At 36.5% G+C, this 19,473-nt stretch overlaps 1 non-coding gene across 1 annotated transcript; it reads right to left on the bottom strand.

Moving 5' to 3' along the window:
* Nucleotides 1-11,741: 11,741 nt before the first annotated feature.
* Nucleotides 11,742-11,848, bottom strand: LOC124886227. Its single transcript, XR_007043313.1, has one exon. It is a non-coding gene; the product is annotated as a small nucleolar RNA R71 (small nucleolar RNA).
* Nucleotides 11,849-19,473: the final 7,625 nt, after the last annotated feature.

Below are 19,473 nucleotides of genomic sequence, written 5' to 3'. Positions count from 1 at the left end.
CCAATCCTCGACTAGGGTTCCTATCATGGTTTGTAGATGATTTAGAGGTCGAGAATAGACTTTAAATGCGTCCCTACTAGGGACCACTATAGGGGTTCTTTACCAGACCCTATTCGTGCTTTTGAGCTAGAGATTCTTTTACCCCAACCAACGATGGGCCAGGGATAATCACAGGCTTTATAAGGGTTTATCTCTTCTTCTGTGCTAAAGGATGCATTGGTTTTGTCTTGGGATTATTTAGTGGTATACTATCTAATAGTGCATACTCTGTAAATCAGAGTGGTACTAAGGCAGCGGAGTAGTTGTAGCTGCGGATCCTAGAGTTGAGGTCCCTTATGCTTCGTTAGTTGATTAGCTAGTTGTTACATAGCATGCTATGTTTGTTGAGGAGCATAAGATGCTGGGTAGATTCTTAAGATTGGCTTCGCTTAGGTTTTCTAGTTCATCGAGCGAGGATTATTATAAGTTCTTTATTACTCGGGAGGATAGGCTTTATAATTTAGGTCTAGTTAAAACTCATGTTGTGGATTACACTACTTTTTAGTTGAATTTGATGGCTCGACACTAGTGGAGAGGTTATTTTGATTCCAGGATAGCTGGATATCCCCTACTGATATAGACTCAATTCTCCGAGTGTTTTTTGGAGAAGTATATTCCTTGTAGTCTTAGGGATGGTGTGAGGGATTAGTTCTCAAGGTTGGAGCATGGCTCCATGACTATTTTGTAGTATGAGGCTTAATTTTATGAGTTGGCTAGGCATGCTACATCTATCCTAACTATCAAGTATGAGAGGGTTCGGTGCTTTATTTTGGGATTCAGAATTCTCTTTACATATCTATAAAGAGTTTGGTTGCTTCGGGTATGATTTTTGCTGAGGTTTTTGATCATGCTCAAGTTATGGATAAGATGCTTCATGAAGTCTACGGGGACGGTTATAAGAGGTTGGAATATCATGATAGTTTCCATAGAAGTTGTAGTGGCTCAAGATTAACTACCTTCTACGCCAGTCGTATCAATATAAAGGTTAGTCTTATGGACTCATTCATGTCATACTTCAAATCATAAATGAAGGCTAGTCTAGTTAAAGTGATCATCCTTTCCAGAGTAGTGGTCAGCCTCCGAGGGTTTTGTCTTCTAGTTATTCTGGTCGTGTCAGTTATTATAGTTTATTTGGATATTCTTATAGCAGTACAATGCTTAGGGCATGTTATAGTTATGGGGCCTTTGGTCATTTTTTGAAATAGTACCCTAGTCATGGACTGATGGTTCCTTCAGCTTAGATTTTTCCATTGATTAGGGAAATTCTTCCCTTAGTTAGAGGTGGTATGGAAGGTCTTCGAGGCAGTACCTAGGGTGCTCTTAAGATTGCAGATTGGTTAAGAGCCCAACTAGGTGGCAGGGATTGTTAGTTTTATGTTGTACCTGTTAGAACAGAGGTTAAGTCTTGGGATATTATTATTATAGGTATGATTTTAGTATGAGGTCAGCCAACTTTTGCTTTATTTTATCTAGGATCCACTTATTCTTATCTGTTTTTATATTATGCCCCCCAGTTAGAGTTATCTTGGGAATTTTTATCTATGCCATTGTGTGCATAAAATCTCATGGTTTATTCCTTACTAATGGATTGGGTTAATAGATCATATGTTGTGACTATTTGAGATTTTAATATATAGGCTAATTTTATTTTGTTCGGCATGGTGGATTTTGATGTATTTTGGGCATGGACTAGTTATCTCAATATCATAAGGTCTTAGATTATTTTGCTAAGACTGTTACCTTAGCCATACATGGCCTACCCCCATTTTATGTGGTAGAGAGCTATTAGCCGTGAGCAAATGGGGATTATTTCTTATATTTAGGCTAAGAGACTTATTCATGGGGTTGTGAGTCATATCTTGATTATATTCTGATGGTGGTATGGTGTGTTTATTGCTTGATTCTGTTCCTATAGTTCATGATTTTCCTTATATTTTCCTACCAATCTACATCGTCTTCCTCCTGAGCATGATATTTCTTATGTAATTAATCTCAAGCCGGGAACTCGACCTATTTCTATGGAACCTTACCATACGGCTCCTAACAAGCTTAAGGAGTTAATTTTTCAGCTTTAATATATTCTTTGTAAGGGTTTCATCAGACTAAATATGTTTCTTTGGGTTCTCCTATCTTGTTTATAAAGAAAATGTATGGTTCCTTGTGTATGTGTATTAACTACATGTAACTTAATTAGATAAAGGTGAAGAATAGGTATCCTATGCCTCCATAGATATTTTATTTGACCAACTTCAGGAAGCAAAAATATTCTCTTAGATTGACTTGAGGTCGGATTACCATCAATTGAGGATATGGACTGAGGACCTAAAAACTGGCTTTAGGACCCGATATAGCCATTATGTGTTTTTGGTGATGTCTTTTGGGTTGACCAACACCCAAGTTGCATTCATAGAATTGATGAACAACATGTTTAGGCCTTATTTGGATTCCTTTGTGATATGTTACTTAAGAATATTCTAGTGTATTCGAGGAGTAAAGAGGAGCATATGTAGTATTTGAGGATTGTTCTCTAGAATTTGAGAGATCATAGGCTTTTTGCAAAATTCTATGAGTGTGAGTTTTGGCTTGATTCAGTGATATCCCTTGGATATATAGTGACTAAGGATGGGATTGTAGTGGACCCAGAGAAGATTGAGGCAATTCATGATTGGGCCAGACCTACATCTTCATCTAAGGTTTGTAGCTTCATTGGTTTGACCGATTAATGTAGGTAATTATTTGAGGTTTTTCTACTATTATGGCATCGATGACTAGATTAAATTGGAAGGAGGTTCCTTTTAGGTGGTCCGAGGATGGCAAGTCTAGCTTTGGGAAACTAAATGGATTTCTCAGTTAGCTTCTATATTTTCTCTACTTTTTGATGGTGAGGTATTTACTATATATTATGATGCTTTCAATATTGATTTGGGTTGTGTGTTGATGTACCAAGGTTATGTTATTTCTTATGCATCAAGGCAACTGAAGGTGTATGAGCGCAACCAACTCATGATTTGGAATTGGTGGTGGTAGTTTTTGCACTTAAGATTTAAAGACATTATCTTTATCTCATTCATTGTGAGATCATTATGTATCATCATAGTCTTCAACATCTTATGATCCTGAGAGGGCTTAATTCTAGGAAGAATAGATAGATGGAGTTGCAAAAGGATTATGACATCTCTATTGTGTATTATCCGGGAAAGATGAACATGGTAGCGGTCGCCTTGAGTTGGAAGACTGTGAGTACTGGTAGCTCACCTTTTATCTCAGTTACTTAGAGGTTGTTGGCATAGGATGTAAAATCCTTAGCAAACGTGATAGTCCAACTAGATATTTTATACCCTAGGAGTATTCTTGCTAGTATTGTGGCAAGGTCTATCTTATTTAACCAGATTCAGAGGGTTCAGTTTGAGGAAATGAGACCTTGCATCATTCATGATCATGTGTTGAGTGGTGATTCCAAGTGGGCTATCTAAGATTTTAAGGGTTTTCTGAGATTTGATGACCACATCTTTGTTCTGAGGTTTGCTAACTTGATTCGATCAATTTTGCGCGAGGATCACTACTTCAGATATTCTATTCACCCTAGTAAAGCTAAGATGTATAGAAATTTGAGGCAACATTATTAGTAGAGTGGTATGCAGAGATATGTGGTGTCGGACTATATAGCTTATTACCTATGTTATCAATAGGTGAAGGACAAACAGTAGAGACCTAGTGGCTTGATTTAGAGGTTTACCATTTCCGAGTAGAAGTGGGAGAGGATTACCATGGACTTTGTTAGTGGTTTTATCACACCTCTCGTGGTTTTAGTGGTATTTGGGTCATTGTGGATCAGTTGACCAAATCAACATATTTCATTTCTATTTATATGTCCTTCCATGAAAAGATGTTGGCTTGTATCTGTGTTTGTGAGATAATCCTTTTTCATGGTGCGACTATATAAAGCATTTCAGATCGAGGTTTGGTATTCACTTCTATCTTGTGGAGAGCATTTCAAGAGAAGTTGGGTATTCAGGTGGATCTTCATCCAACCTTATCTTCAGATTGATTGGCTGTCAGAGAGGACTATTCAGGTTCTTGAATATATGCTCTGAGCCTGTGTAATGATTTTTGGAGGTCATTAGGAAAAATTTAGCTTTTGTAGAGTTTGTATATAATCATGGATACCATCCGAGTATTAAGATAAAACCATTAGTCTTTATATGGGAGGGGATGTCGTTCTCTAATTAGGTGGTTTGAGACCTTCGAGATTATACCTTATGGGATTGACTTGTCTTAGGAGCCATTGTATAGAGTCAAGGTAATTCATGATATGTTGAGTGTATCTCAAAGTAGGAAAAAGTCTTATACAGATTGTAGACTTTAGGCCTTGAGATTTAGAGTAGGTGATAGGGTATTTCATCAAGTATCTCCTCTGAACGGTGTGATGGGGTTCGAAAGGAAAGCAAAGCTCAACCCCAGATATATTGGAGCCTTTCAGATCCTTCGGACCTTTGGAGAGGTGGCACATGAGTTAGACTGATGTGCTATATAAATATAGCACTTTTAATGCTTAAAACAAGAAAAAGATGCAAGTTTTTGAGGCTATTTTGTTAGATATGATGCCTTTTGGGATTTTTTAAGGAAACCATGTTATTGATGATAAGTTCTTGAACAAGGTTGAAAAAGGTATTTTTGGCTATTTTTGGAGCAATTATGGATATTTAGTATGTTTTCAGCTTTTTCGTGATCAAAGAATGTTCGGGAATCAAAAAAGAGATAAAAAGATGACTCCCGAAAGCTACTAAGTCAACATGTGACTGCATGTAGAACCTACGGACTGCATGTAGGCAATGCAAGTACCAGAAATCTAAAATCTTGAGAGCTGAACTTATAGTAGTTTCCTCTCCCAGTACCTGCACCGATGGCAAGGATAGCAGGTACTACCTGTTCTTGGTGCCAGATTATGGGTACGGACCACATATGGCCACCAACCCAATTTTCTTCTATTTCGTTTGGGCTTTGGTTTTAGGGTTTCCTCATGTACTATAAATAACATTTATTTGTTTTAGTAGGAGTTATGAATTTTTGATATTTACAAACATATTTTGATTCCAAGATTCGATTTTTATGTTGGGATTTATGTGTATTGACTTTATTTGATTAATTCAGTAACGGTTATGGATTTTTACAATTCTTATCATCTGATTTCTTGTATGCTTTCAATTATGAATGCTATTGATTTCTTTATAGGTATGAGCAGCTAAAACCCATAGCTAGGTTTATGGAAACCCTGATGGATTGACGAAGTAGGGGAAGTATGATTGTTGAATTGAACCGATACCCATGGCATACATTGCATTATTTTTTCTATAGTAAATTTCTTAGCAGTGGCCAACGTTAAGATCCCACCTAGATTATTGCTACTTACTTCAAAAGAGGAGCAGTGACTAGGAAAGGAAAATGACAATAGTAATTTGGAGTTTAACGGTCAATCCACGCTACTAGGTATTATCAAAGTAAGATTGTTCACTATCATCTAATTATAAAAAATCAAAACATAATAGTTAACTGGGATTAAGATAAGGGTTTTTAAGGTGACATCTTGAGACTCAAAAGGTAAAGGGTGAAATCTTTTGGCTCGTCTAAAAGACTGTGGAAGGTACATAAATTATCAATTTTGCATGCAAGGTATAGAGTTGGTTCAACATAGCACGATAACCCTATGGAGTTAAGAATCCAGGGGGAACACAATCCTAGTATTCTCCAATACTAAATAATTGAAGTTGATAGTTGATCTTTTTTTGATATATCTATTCAAAACCCCCCATTTACTTTCCAATTCTTACCCGTCAATTACTGTATTTGAAATCCATGAGTCCACATATTCCCTTGCGATTTGACCCCAACCTTTGTTGGGTTAATATAATTTGGCAGGGACCATAGCATCATCTGAGAGGTGGTGTTGTTTGGATGTCATCAAACTTTTGGCACCGTTTTTGAGTGTACAGTGTTGATTTGTGAACTAAGGTTGTTGCAATATTTTGGTTTTTCTTTTTGTCCTTAGTTGGGCATACGCTGGTGTTTGCCTAGCACATGGAGTAAAGTAAATCCCTTACTCCCACTGAATTTGAATCCTACGAGGATCCTACAAAAACCTAGTAGGATGTCTGAGTAGAAAAGAGAAGAACTCCTTGAAGGGGTTTGTGCTTTTGTACGTCCCCCCGCCTCCCGAAGGAGTTCAGGACATTGTTGATTGACATACTGGCGAGCCTTTAGCTCAAGATGAGAATGAGATGAAGGTATTAGAGGAAGCTCAATGCATAGCTTGGGAGGTAGAGTTAGCTGAGTAAAGACAGGTAGCAGATTGCCGAGCAGTACTCAGTGGAAACCCAAATTGAAACAAAGGAGGCTGACCCCAATGTGATCCTGGCATATCATTATGTTTAGTCGTATAAAGATGATGAAGAGGATTTGGGATATGTTGAGCTACAAGATACTGGAGCTATCATTCCTCCTATTTTGCTCCCCGATGTCAAGGTCAATATTTCTAGTGCTATGATTTAGCTCTTATAATTGAAGGGTATGTTTGCAGGGTTGATTACAGACGACACAAACATACATCTGGATAATTTTTTGGGATTTGCACTTTCTATACCATACAGGGGTAGATCAGGAGGCATTAAGACTGAGGTTGTTTCCTTTCTCTCTTACTGGATAAGCATCTTTATGGCTAGGATAAATTCCAAGAGGGTCTATCACTACATGGAGCGAATTACACAGATAATTCTTAAACTGATTCTTTCCTCCATCTAGAGTACTGTAGCTCAAGGATCAGATTTATAACTTTAGGCAGCTGCAGTCAAAATCTATGTATAAGGCATGGTTCGAGTTCAAGAAGAAGCTCAGCATGGTGCCCAACCACCGGATTTTAGCGACAAGGTTGTTGGGGATCTTCTATATATACTATCATTTACAAAGTAATGGCAGACGCTATCTTTGAAGGAGCCTTTATGAGATTGCAATGGAAAATGGCTTTGAGTATTATGGATCAGATCTCATTAACTAACCGAGAGTGGAAAACTCGAGAGGTTGAGAGAGGTTCTTACATTTATGCCATTGGATCTTCAGGTGAACAGAGAATAGCTGAGGATGTTGTAGCTCAGAAGATTTCACTATTAAGGACACAGGTTAATGCAGTAGGGGTATAAAGTACAACTTCTAGGGTGCGTGAGTCTGAGTTAGAAGAGGATGCAAAGTATATGGATTGTTAGTTGGTGGGTTTCCATGCCCAAGGGAAAGGGAATCATGGTTAAAACTATGATGATAGAGAGAAATACATTCCACCTAGTAGACGAGATGTAGAATCGAGAATAGAAGAGATTGTAACTAAGATGCTGAAGGGTCAAGATAGTCAAGAAGTTTTCCTTACAGAACTCAAGGCCGATATTTCAGGATTAGCCTAGAAGATTGAGTCATATGCAACTACTATCAAGCAGTTCGAGCAGTAGTAAAGGTGATTCTCTGTTACTTTAGTTTAGAGAAAATCTTGACAACTTCCTAGAGACAATGTGCATAATCATCCAACACTTGTTCATTGTCTGGCTATTAACATGATGAGTGACTCCCCACCTGATGAGTACTTTTTGTCTGCTACTAATGAGCCAAAGAAGGAAAATATTATTCCAGGTGTGACACTGTAAGCTGAATTTGAGAGGTTGACTTATAGTGATTATGATTTTAGGAGTGGTGATGACGACAACTGGGTAGTAGGACAGATCCAAGATATAGTGCAGCATAGCACAAATTTTAATGTAAATTTAGTAGAAAAGAAGGGAGACTCAGGTGCAGTCAACATCCCATTTTCTATTGACCTTATGAGATTAATCAGGCTCTATGTGATATGGGAGCAGGAATAAGTGTAATACCATTGATGATATACAAAGTATTAGGATTAGGAAAATACAAGCCTATATCTGCAAGGTTGTTGATTGTGTATTCATCTATAAAGAAGCCAGCGGGTATTGTGCCAAATGTAGAAGTAAAGGTATCATTGTTCACATATATAGCAGATTTAATGAATTTAGACTGTGAAGTGGATGCTCATTCCCTGATTATCTTGGGTAGACTTTTTGTTTCATTGGTTGAGTAACAATTGATATGAACCTAGAAGATATCACTTTCAAAGAGAATGATAAGTAAATAGAGTTGAACATATGCATGACAGCTCAACATCCGAATGATATGAGAGTGGTAGCAGTGGTTGATGCAGTAGATAATGATGTGGTTGTAGCAAAGGTGCCTATTGAGGAGAGATTTAGGGTAGAATCACTAACAGCAGTGATTATACACTTAGAGAGTGAGGGTATAGATGAGTATAGTGAGATTGTTTAGGTACTTCATGGAATATGTTCTTACAAATATGCCCCTAAGAAGTCAAATCTTGATTTGAAGAATAGAACCATGCCTCCTGCAAGACCATCAACTGAAGAACCACCGATATTAGAATTGAACGCCCTCCCACCTTATTTGTAGTATGCATTCTTGGGGACAATAAGACCTTACCAATAATTATGGCTATAGATTTTGCAAGAGCGTAGGTGGAAGCTTTGATATTAGTTTTACAAAAGTTCAAGAGAGCTATTAGGTGGACCATTGCAGACATTATAGGGATTCCACCAGTTATATACACACATAAAATACAAAAGGTGCTAGATAATATTCCCAGTATTGAGCATTAGAGAAGACTTAATGCTCTTATGTATGATGTATTAAGAAAAGGAGATAATCAAGTGGTTAGATCAGGGGTGGTGTTTTCCATTACTGACAGCAAATAGGTAAGCCTTGTTTAATGCATGGCAAAGAAAAGAGGAATCAAAGTGGTTCCAAATAAGAAGAATAAATTAGTACTAATGAGACCAGTGACTTGATGGAGAGTATGAATGGACTACAGAAAGCTGAAAAAGTGGACCCAAGAAAACTACTTCCCTATGTCGTTCATGGATCAGATTTTGGACAGACTAGTAGGCAGGGGTTGGTACTATTTTCTTGATGGGTTTTCGGGCTATAATCAAATCACGATTGCTTACGAAGACCAAGAGAAGGCTACTTTTAGTTTCCCTTATCAGACCTTTGCATTCAAGTGGATGACATTTAGGATGTGTAATGTACCAGCCAATATTCAAAGATCTATGATGTATATACTCTCCAACATGGTGGAAGATACTATTGAAGTATTCATGGATAACATCTTAGTGGTTGGGGACTTATTTGATGATTGCTTAGCCCATTTGGTCAGAGCTCCATAGAGATATAAAGAGTACAACTTGGTACTAAACTAGGAAAAACGCCACTTTATGGCGAAAGAAGGTACCGTAATAGCTTATAAGATCTTCATACAATGTATTGAGGTGGAAAAACCAAAGATTGAGGTGATTGAGAAGTTTTCATCGCCAGTGTCAGTTAGAGGCTTATAGAGTCTATTAGGTCATCTAGGATTCTATAGAAGACTTATTAATCTTAGGCATATTTATATTTTTCAATCACCAATACTCACCCATATCTGGACTTGTTTTGAGAGATATAATGTTCTATTCTAAGTGTAATTGAACTTTAAGTGCATTCTTTATCTAGTGGACATGATTAGTATTTGCAGGACTAAATTGTAATGAATTAGACGTAATTCGACACACTAATGATATGCAAGGGTAAAGGGAGTAAACAAAGGTATTAGAACATAGCTCAGAGAGGCAAGCTAGAAGTAAGAACTTTCAAATTTTACAGTCACTGCATCGTAAAGAGGGACCAAATAGCATTTGTCAAAAACCAGTGAGGGACCACAATACCACCACTTCAATGTGAGGAGCCATTTCCCAATTGTCTAGATTCCAGAACAACGGTGGGATATTACCTTGTTGTGGTAAAATTCTAGTTTTAGTTTTTGAAGTAACAGCTCAATGCGTCACGGTGAAGAATGAAATCATAATTACCAAAATCTAGTAGCTCATCGCGATATCATCGTGTTGCGGTGATGAGCCAAATCACAATTTTCATGAAATAGTAACCTTCCATGATGGAATAGATTCATGAGTAATGTGGTATTTGACAGTACAGTGCATCACGCAGAATGATCAAATCAGGTTTTTCAGCCCAGCTAAATTAAATACAATTTAGGGGACACTTCGAAAAGCATAGCAGCACCAGAAAAATATAAAATTCTCTCTCTTAGGGTTCTTAGAATTTCATTAGAACTTCTTTACTTCAAGATTAATTCTTGGTATGATTAATTACTTAATTTTTATGTTGAATTAAAACATGAGTGGCTAAACAACCTTGTTCTGTGTTTGAGGCCAAGAACTTGATTACTCTTTGATATTCTTTATCATAGTTTTTTTATTAGTATCATCTGGGTTGTTCTTAATTTCTTAAGCTTACTATTTTGATGAGTGGCCACCATTAGAATAAATGAATATTTCTATGTGAATTCAAGAGGAGAATCGTAGGATATAATGAGGAAATTAAGGAGCAAGATACTTATCCTTTTATGAAATTAGGAGTTTGATTTATCATCTAGGATGGGGATATACCTAGAAGCCTTGATTATTTCAATTTCAAGAATATAACTTTATGAATCTAGATGAATTGTTGCATTTCTGCGGGAGTTTTTGTTGTAGTAGTAAATAGATATAAGATTTCAGGTGGGGGAGACCAAGATCCCAATAACCAATTAAAATATGATAATAAAATAGAAGTGTATGACTGTTAGATGTGCCTCATCCCTAGAATTATCATCATTACTGTTAACAACCGTGCTTGTTTTGCTATTGTTACAAATTTTTAATTCTTACTTATTTATAAATTTTATTCACAATTTGACAAAAATCTTGATTCTTTACAACCCATAATACCTCTTTGTCAAAAACTAAATTTTGGTTAAATCTCTAGTTGCTTAATCCTCATGGGAACGATATCTGACTTCTTAAGTCACTATTTTACTTGTACGATCACGTGCACTTATGTGCGAATTTGAGTCACAAGAAGTTTTTTGCATTGTTGCTGGGGATATAGTATAATTAGTACTTTGCTAATTTTTTGGTTTTTGGTAATAAGTGTAAGTGTTAATGACTTGATCTTAGTGGCTGAATTTTTGTTGGTTCAGGTGAATACAAGACTGGCGAGAGATAAATAGTTGGTAGAGCCTTTTCCAGAACCATAACTGATATTTCAATAAAGAAGAAGTGCTCAATATCCTATTCAAAAGGTTCAAATGGCTCATCAAGTTGATCTAAATAATCCTACTGATCCAAATGTCAAAAATGTCCCAGCTTTGGTTATCCCAGTCGTTCCTACTCAACCAGCTACTAAACCTATTCAGGAAGTGGCAATCCCACTCAGGAACTATGCGACTAACAATATTCACAAGCCCAACCCAGGTGGTTGATTTGAATTAAAGAAAAATATGGTGCAATTGCTGAATTAAGCGGGGTAATTTTCTGGCCTTTTACATGAAGACCCACACCAGCACATACAGACCTTCCTAGAAATAAGCAATTCTTACATTTCTGCAGAGTGAATACTGATTATGTTAGATTGATACTCTTCCCTTTTTCCTTAATTGAGAAAGCAAAGAGGTGGTTACATGCTGAATTAACACTCTCCATTACTTCTTAGGAAGACCTAGCTCATAAGTTCTTTATTCGATTCTTCTATCTTGAAAGATTGCATGTTTGAGAAGCAAGATTCTGAGCTTCAGATAGAAAAAAGGAGAGAATCTCTACAAATCTTGGGAGAGATTTAAAAGTATGCTCAGAAATTTCCCTCACCATTATCAGTCTAGTGATGTTCTTATTCATACTTTAATTGAGATACTAGAGCTAAATACCAAGATTCTCTTGGATTTAGCAGTAGCTGGGCAAGCTTTTGAGAAAACTTATGATGAATTGTACACATTACTGAATCAGATTTCATAATGGAATCATGAATGACATATTCATTCGATGAGTGCTCCCAAGAAAGTTGTTGGTGTGTTAGAGATAGATCAGTTCATAACAATATCTGCCCAACTTGCAGAAATGAAAAATCAGATGCTTACTCAGTAGAACAACATGAAGTTGGGGGTTCTGCAGGCTACAACTATATCTAATATTGTCTAACAGGTAAATTTGTGTTGTGAGGTTTATAGAAGTAGTGAGAACATGGTAGATGCTTGTGCTGTTAATCCAGATTCTATGAATTATGTGGGTAATGTGAATCATCTAGGGTAATAGAACTTTGGGAACACATATAGTCCCAACAGAAGGTATCATCCTAATTTCTCATGGGGTGGAAATCAGGCATAGAATAATAACAGCATAAGCGACCAGTACAACAGAATCAATAATAGTTTTAGAATAATTAGACCACTACTCAAACGAGTAATATTGAGGAGATGATGAAGCAAGTTTTGTCAAATCAAGAACCATTTTCAGCAGATTTATAGAGTCAATAATTGATCACTAGGAATTTGGAGTTGCAACTCGGTCAGATTTTGGGAGTCCAAAATAAAAAATCTCAAGGATTCTTACCTATTAATATAGAGGCAAATCCAAAGCAAGTTAATGCAGTTACAATAAGGAGTGGGTTGCAATTAAAGGAGACGACACCTGAACAAGTTAGTCCCACTGTCACTGATGATGATACCAAAGACAATAAGGAGAAATACATCAAAGAAAAAGTTGCAAGTGATGAAATTCAAATGGACAATAAGACTTTACCTTTACCCTTCCCTCAAAGGCAAAGGAAGCATCAAGAGGAGGACAGTTACAAAAAGTTCTTAGATCTTCTAAAATAGGTTTGTCTAAATCTTTCTCTTGTTGATATTATAAAGAGGGTTTTGAAATATGTAAAGTATCTAAAGAATATTATGGTAAACAAGAACTAGTTGACAGAGTATGCTATAGTTGCAATTACTGAGGAGTGCACATCCGAGATAAAAAATAAACTGCCCATGAAATTAAAGGATCTAGGTAGTTTTACTTTGCACATCACTATTGGGCAGACCATTTGCTCGTGGATTGTGTGATTTAGGAGTTAGCATAAATCTTATACCTACATCGTTGTAACGAAATATGGGTCTTGGGAGTCCTAAACACATGACTTTTATTTTACAGTTGGCTGATAGGGCCCTTGATAGATCGGATGGAATTATTGAAAATATTTTAGTGAATGTGGGATCACTGATGTTTCCTGTAGATTTTGTGATTCTTGACTTTGAACCTGATCCGATTGTTCCATTTATTTTGGGACACCCCTTCTTAGCAACAGGACAGTTACTAATTGATGTAGTAGTAGGGAAGATGACAACGAGAAAGCATGATAAACTGGATGCTTTTGATGTATACAAGGCACTAAAATTATTGGATATTTATGAAGAATTATCTTCCATATCAGTTATTGACCTTGCATCTGAGCTATATCTATTGTTGTTTGATTATTCACTAGAGCAAAATTTGATGGGTCATGTTCTTTATGGAGAGGTTGAAGTGCTGGAATTGGTCCAAGTCATGAATTTAGTGGTGATTAAAATGAGGAAGATGCCTTTTAAGACATTGAATAGGCCAATTATCCCATCTCCCAAAGCTTTAATTGACGAAGCTAAAAAATTGGAGCTTAAGATTCTTCCTCTTTACTTTAGATATGTTTACCTTGGTGACAATGAGACCCTGCCTGTTATTTTGTCTATAGATTTATCTGATATGTATAAAATAAAACTAATGGCAGTCTTGAAAAGAAGAAAAAAGGTGATTAGATGGCAGATATTAGACATTACCAGGATAAATCTAGATTCTTCCAAGCACAAGATATACATGGTAGAAGATTTCAAACCAAGGATGCAGCAAAAACATAGGTTGAATCCAAAAATAAAAGACGTGGTATGGAAAGAGGTCATCAAGTGGCGCGATAATAGGATTATTTATCAAATTTTAGACAGTAATTGGGTAAGCCTAAAACATTGCATCCCAAAGAAAGGTGGGATAATTGTGGTTACTAATTAAGAAAATGAGCTAATTCCCACTTGCAAAGTGACTACATAGAGAATCTCTATTGGCTAACGGTTGTTGAATGAATCCACAAGAAAGGACCACTATCCTATCTCGTTCATTGATCAGATATTGGATAGGTTGGCAAGGCAGAAGTACTACTATTTTCTTGATGGTTACTTGGTATATAATCATATCACCATTGCGCCTGACAACCAAGAAAAGATGACTTTTACTTGTTCGTATGGGGGCACATATATATTCAGACGCATGCCTTTTGTCCTCTACAATGCACCTGCAATATTTCAGAGATGCATTATTGCAATTTTGTTTGAAATATTTGAAGAATTTATCGAGGTATTCATGGAAAACTTCTCTTTTTACTATAATTCTTTTGATAAAAGTTTACAGAATCTAGATCGAGTCCTCGCTCGTTGTGAGAAGACAAATCTTATGTTAAATTGGTAGAAATGTCACTTTTTTGTTAAGGAAAGAATATTTTGTGGCCATAAAGTGTCTTGTAGTCAATTGTAAGTAGATAGAGCCAAAATTAAAGTGATTAAAAAGCTCCCACATCCGATTACAGTGAAGGGTGTGCAAAGTTTCTTAGGGAATATAGGTTTCTACAGGCGTTTTATTCAAGATTTTTCAAAGATTTCAAGCCCTATGTGTAAATTGTTATAAAAAGTAGCCAAGTTTGATTTTGGGACAAATTATTAAGAAGCGTTCGAAAAGATAAATAAGAAACTGATTGAAGCATCCATCTTGATTTCTCCAGATTGGGAGTTACCATTTGATTTAATGTGTCATGCTAGTAATGTAGCTGTAAGAGCTATTTTGTGGCAGATAAAAGACAAGGTCTTTCATTCTATTTGTTATGCGAGTAAAGTCTTGAATGATGCCCAAATGAATTGTACTGTCACTGAAAAGGAGATATTAGCGGTGGTTTATGTATTCGATAAATTTAGAGCGTACTTGGTGGGCACCAAAGTTATTGTTCACACATACCATGAGGCCATCAAGTATCTCTTCAACTAAAAGGATGCAAAGACTCGATTGATTAGGTGGATTTTATCACTTCAAGAGTTTAGCCTAGAGTTTCATGATTGGAAGGAGCAAAGAATCAAGTCACAGACCATTTTTCATGGCTGGAGACTCATGACCATATTATTGATGACTCTCCCTTAATTTAGGAAAAGTTTTTAGATGAATAATTATTGGCACTAGATGTGTGTGAGCTTCCGTGGTATGGCAAAATTCTGAACTTGGTAGCACGTTTAGTTTATCCTCCAGAAGCCACCACTCAACAAAGAAAGAAGTTGCTTCATGATTTTTGTGCTTATATATGGGACGAGCCATATATTTTTAAGTAGGGTACTGATGGAATTATACGCAGATGTGTTCCAGAAGTTGAATTCACACAAGTTCTACAAAAGTGTCATTTATCTCTTTATGGTAGATATCACGGGGGTGAAAGAACAGCCTCAAAAGAGTTGCAATCTGATTTCATTTTAAAAACATTGTTTAGAGATGAAGTGGATTTTGTGATGAATTCTGACCAGTTCCAGAGGTTAGGTACAATTTCAAGGCATCATGAGATACCCTTAAACAATATTCTTGAAGTTGAAGTATTTGATGTTTGGGGAATCGATTTCATGGGACCATTCCCACCATCCAATGGAAACTTGTACATCTTAGTGGTGGTTGATTACGTATCCAAGTGGGTGGAAGTGACAACTTAACCCATAAATAATGCAAGAGTGGTATTGAAATTTGTGAAAAAGTATATATTTTTTCCGGTTTGGCACTCCCAGAGCTATAATCAGTGATGGAGGTACGTATTTTATTAAAACTTGATTTAAAAATCTTTTAGCAAAATATGGTGTTAGGCACAAGATATCAACTGCATACTATCCGTAAAAAAGTGGTCAAGTTGAGGTATCCAATTGAGAGATAAAGCAGATAATACAGAAGTTGTTAGTAGATAACAAAAAGATTGGGTAGAGAAGTTAGATGATAATTTGTGGGTGTACCGGACAGCTTATAAGATGCCATTGGTACCTCTTCATATTGCTTGGTTTACAAGAAAGCATATCATTTGCCTGTAGATCTGGAACATCAAGCTTATTAGGCCGTTAAAAAATTTAATCTTAAGATAAACACCACGGGAGAGAAGAGATTATTGTATCTTGTTGAACTTGATGAGTTTTATATCCATGCTTATGAAAATGCCAAATTGTATAAGGACAAAACTAATATATGGCATGACAGGCAAATTCAGAATAGAGTGTTTAAACCCGGACAACTTATTTTGCTAATCAATTCAAGGTTAAAGTTGTTTTCGGGGAAATTGCGATATAAATGGTCTGGGCCTTTTGAGGTTTTGCGAATGATGTATCATGGAGAGTTTGAATTATGGAATAAAGAAAAGACTGAGAATTTATTTGTCAATGGACAACGTGTGAAGCATTGTTGGGCTGATCATGGAGATAAGCACAATGTGTTTATCACCTTTGCTGAAGAGTGAGATTGAGTTGAGCCATGCCATGACATAAAATAAGGTTCTATGTGGGAGGCAACCAACAAATGTAATGTGATAGACAATTTAATTTTTAGTTGTTAAAATAAAAAAAAATTACAAAAAGATGAGTCCGCCACGGCCAAAACTAAGGCGATAAGTGGGAGGCAACCTACTTTTTATTATGATATTTATTTGTTTTTGTTTGATATGTAGGTATGAGAGAATGGAAACCCAGGAGAATACCACGTCCAAGGAAGTAATAAGGTTTGCAAACTGATGGTTGTAAGTTAGGTTCAACCTCAGGTAAAAAGAGGGTTGAAAATGCACTGGAAATATGAAATTAAAGGCCACCGCATCACGGAGAGGGACACAATAAGAATTTTCAATTTCCATTGTATTGACACAATTCCTTTACTTCATGGTGTGGAGATAAAACAGTAAAAATGTTTCAATTTTCACTATCAACGTGTTGCGGTGGCTGGAAAAATGACAATTGTCAATTTCCAGTGGCCTAGCATGATACCACCACATTGCAGTGGCTGGCAAAATGACGATTGTCAGTTTCCATTTGCCAGGCATGATACCCTGTGTTGCATTGTTGGTTAAAAGCGGATAAATTTTTAGTTTTTATATGGTTTACCCGACCCGATCTTTCCTTGTCCCACCCCTCTATAAATACTTGTTTAAACCCAAAAACCCTTTTACTATTTCCTTTAAGCGTTGTATCAAAATCCCCTACCACACAAATCTCTTTTAATTATCTTCCAAGATCAATTTTGTCCAATCAACACCAAAGGTAAGTTTTAAAATCTTTCAATTTAATCTCTTTCTTGCTAAGAATTTCTATATTTTTTGTTAGAATAGGTTGTCTTACGAAGGATTCACTTGAGTATAGTACCTCATACCTCGTTTATCTTGAAATTTTTTGTGAGTAGTTAGTTATTGCCTTTATAATCTTTAATTAATTTGTTAATATGGTGAGTGAATGACTATTAAATTGAAGTGTGGGGTTATACTTGTGTTTTTATTAGGTGATTTTACTGCTATGGTCTATCGATTTATGAAATGTGTGTGGTAGAAAGGGTGCTGCAAATATTATGTATGTTTTCCATGGAGTTCACGTATTGGGGGTATTTTGGGTTTGAGTACTCATGTCGTAATCTTGCAGATTACACTTTACAATTTGTTGATTGTACACACTATTTTAACATGTTAAGCATATGCATCACTATGATGAGAAGTCTGAGTAGCTTATGTGGTTACGAGGAACTGATACATGAATTAATTTTTGAAGTCTTGTCAATGGAAGGAAAAGAGAGTTGAAAAGGGGTGAAATGTAAGTCAAATATGCTTGATTGAATCATTTTTGTAATAGCGTGTAAACCCTACTTGTCGATCCCTGTATTTAATATACAATAATATTAATGAATGTACCAATTTGGAGCTATTTGTAATTATGTCACCATAGCATTAACGGGATGTAACGAATAGGGGAAATTACTGTAGATAGTTGTTTGTGTTCTTGAAATTGATTTAATAAAGGGAATTGCTTGTGTTATTGACATAGTAGGGTTCAAATTTGTTTTGCTCTAGCTGAAATTTATCGTTGCTTATATTATGGACCCATGTATGTGTGCTAAATGTGTTGACTAGGGAAAGTTTGAGTACCCCATTATTATATTTGCGCACTAGAGCTAGCAATTAAGTGTGGAGTAACAATTATGACCTGTCCACACCTAGTTAAAGCTAGCACGACCTATGAATCAATTTCTCACTTATTTGTTGCTTGTGATGAATGACAAACACCATTGATCACCAATAACTTAAGGAAAAGGCTAAGGCTTGTTCATCTGTACCTGCTAGGAAAAAGTGCAGGCAGTCGGAGAACCAACTTGCTAGGGTGTCCCATGCTCCACTGCTACAGCATGGGAAAACAAGGAAATTTGGGTTTAAGGCAGTAATAATGGCAGGAAAGAAGTGGTACTCCAACCACACTAATTCTAAATACATTCTTGAGGTGTTCATTGACAGTGATAGCCTACTAAGGGGATACCTAAGCATGGTGCGGCGAATTGAGCAGCTGAACATGAACTTCATTTTTCATCAGCCAATTGAGTGTAGTTTGTATCTGATTCACTAATTTTATGCCAACTTTTTTCCTACAGACCTGGATCATGAATTAAAGGTTCAGGGAAAGGTGGTTTGGGTCATAGCTGCTGATATAAATAAATTGCTCGGTATACCTGAGACTGATGCAAACCCTTTGAAGCAACTGATTGTCACTCCTTCCTACGCTTATATCATACACTTGCTATGGGGTACATGTTTATCTACTAGGTGGACCAGGCATCGAATCACTGGCTTGCATTCCTTCTTTCCTTATGTATAAATGAAGGAAGCCCAGATGCGGGGATGCATTATGCATCATTGCCTTATTCAAGGCAAACATAGGATAGAGGTTACACGTGACCAGGTATGTTTGATCTATTCTTTGATGTATGATGATATTGATATTAATATGGGCCAGGTTATATTTTCTGCTATGAAGTAAGCACTCTACCAGCTGGGGTGTAGCTATGGCTTTGGAGGTCTTGTTTACTGGATTTTTGAGGAGGCATAGGATAGATAAGGAGGAGTTGGATTACAAGACTAAAGTTGTCACTCTTTCTATTGATATTACAACTGCTAGGAGAATTGATGGGGCCCATTGACCGATCCTAACTATGGTCGAGCGACAAGCTCGGGCTGATGAGACATCTGCCAGGATGTTTTCCTTATAGATATTGTAGTTGCAAATAGGAGGAATTCTACAACACACAAAGAACTTTATGTTATGGAGTTAGATTACCCGCATGGACATCATGCTAGAACTTTGCAGAGGATCGTGCCTGAGATTGTTGAACCTGTGGATGATGA

This window comes from Capsicum annuum, chromosome 7, assembly GCF_002878395.1.
Source record: "Capsicum annuum cultivar UCD-10X-F1 chromosome 7, UCD10Xv1.1, whole genome shotgun sequence".
Classification (NCBI taxonomy): Eukaryota; Viridiplantae; Streptophyta; class Magnoliopsida; order Solanales; family Solanaceae; genus Capsicum; species Capsicum annuum.
Note: the sequence above shows the minus strand (reverse complement) of the source record. Positions and strands in the feature narration are given on the sequence as shown.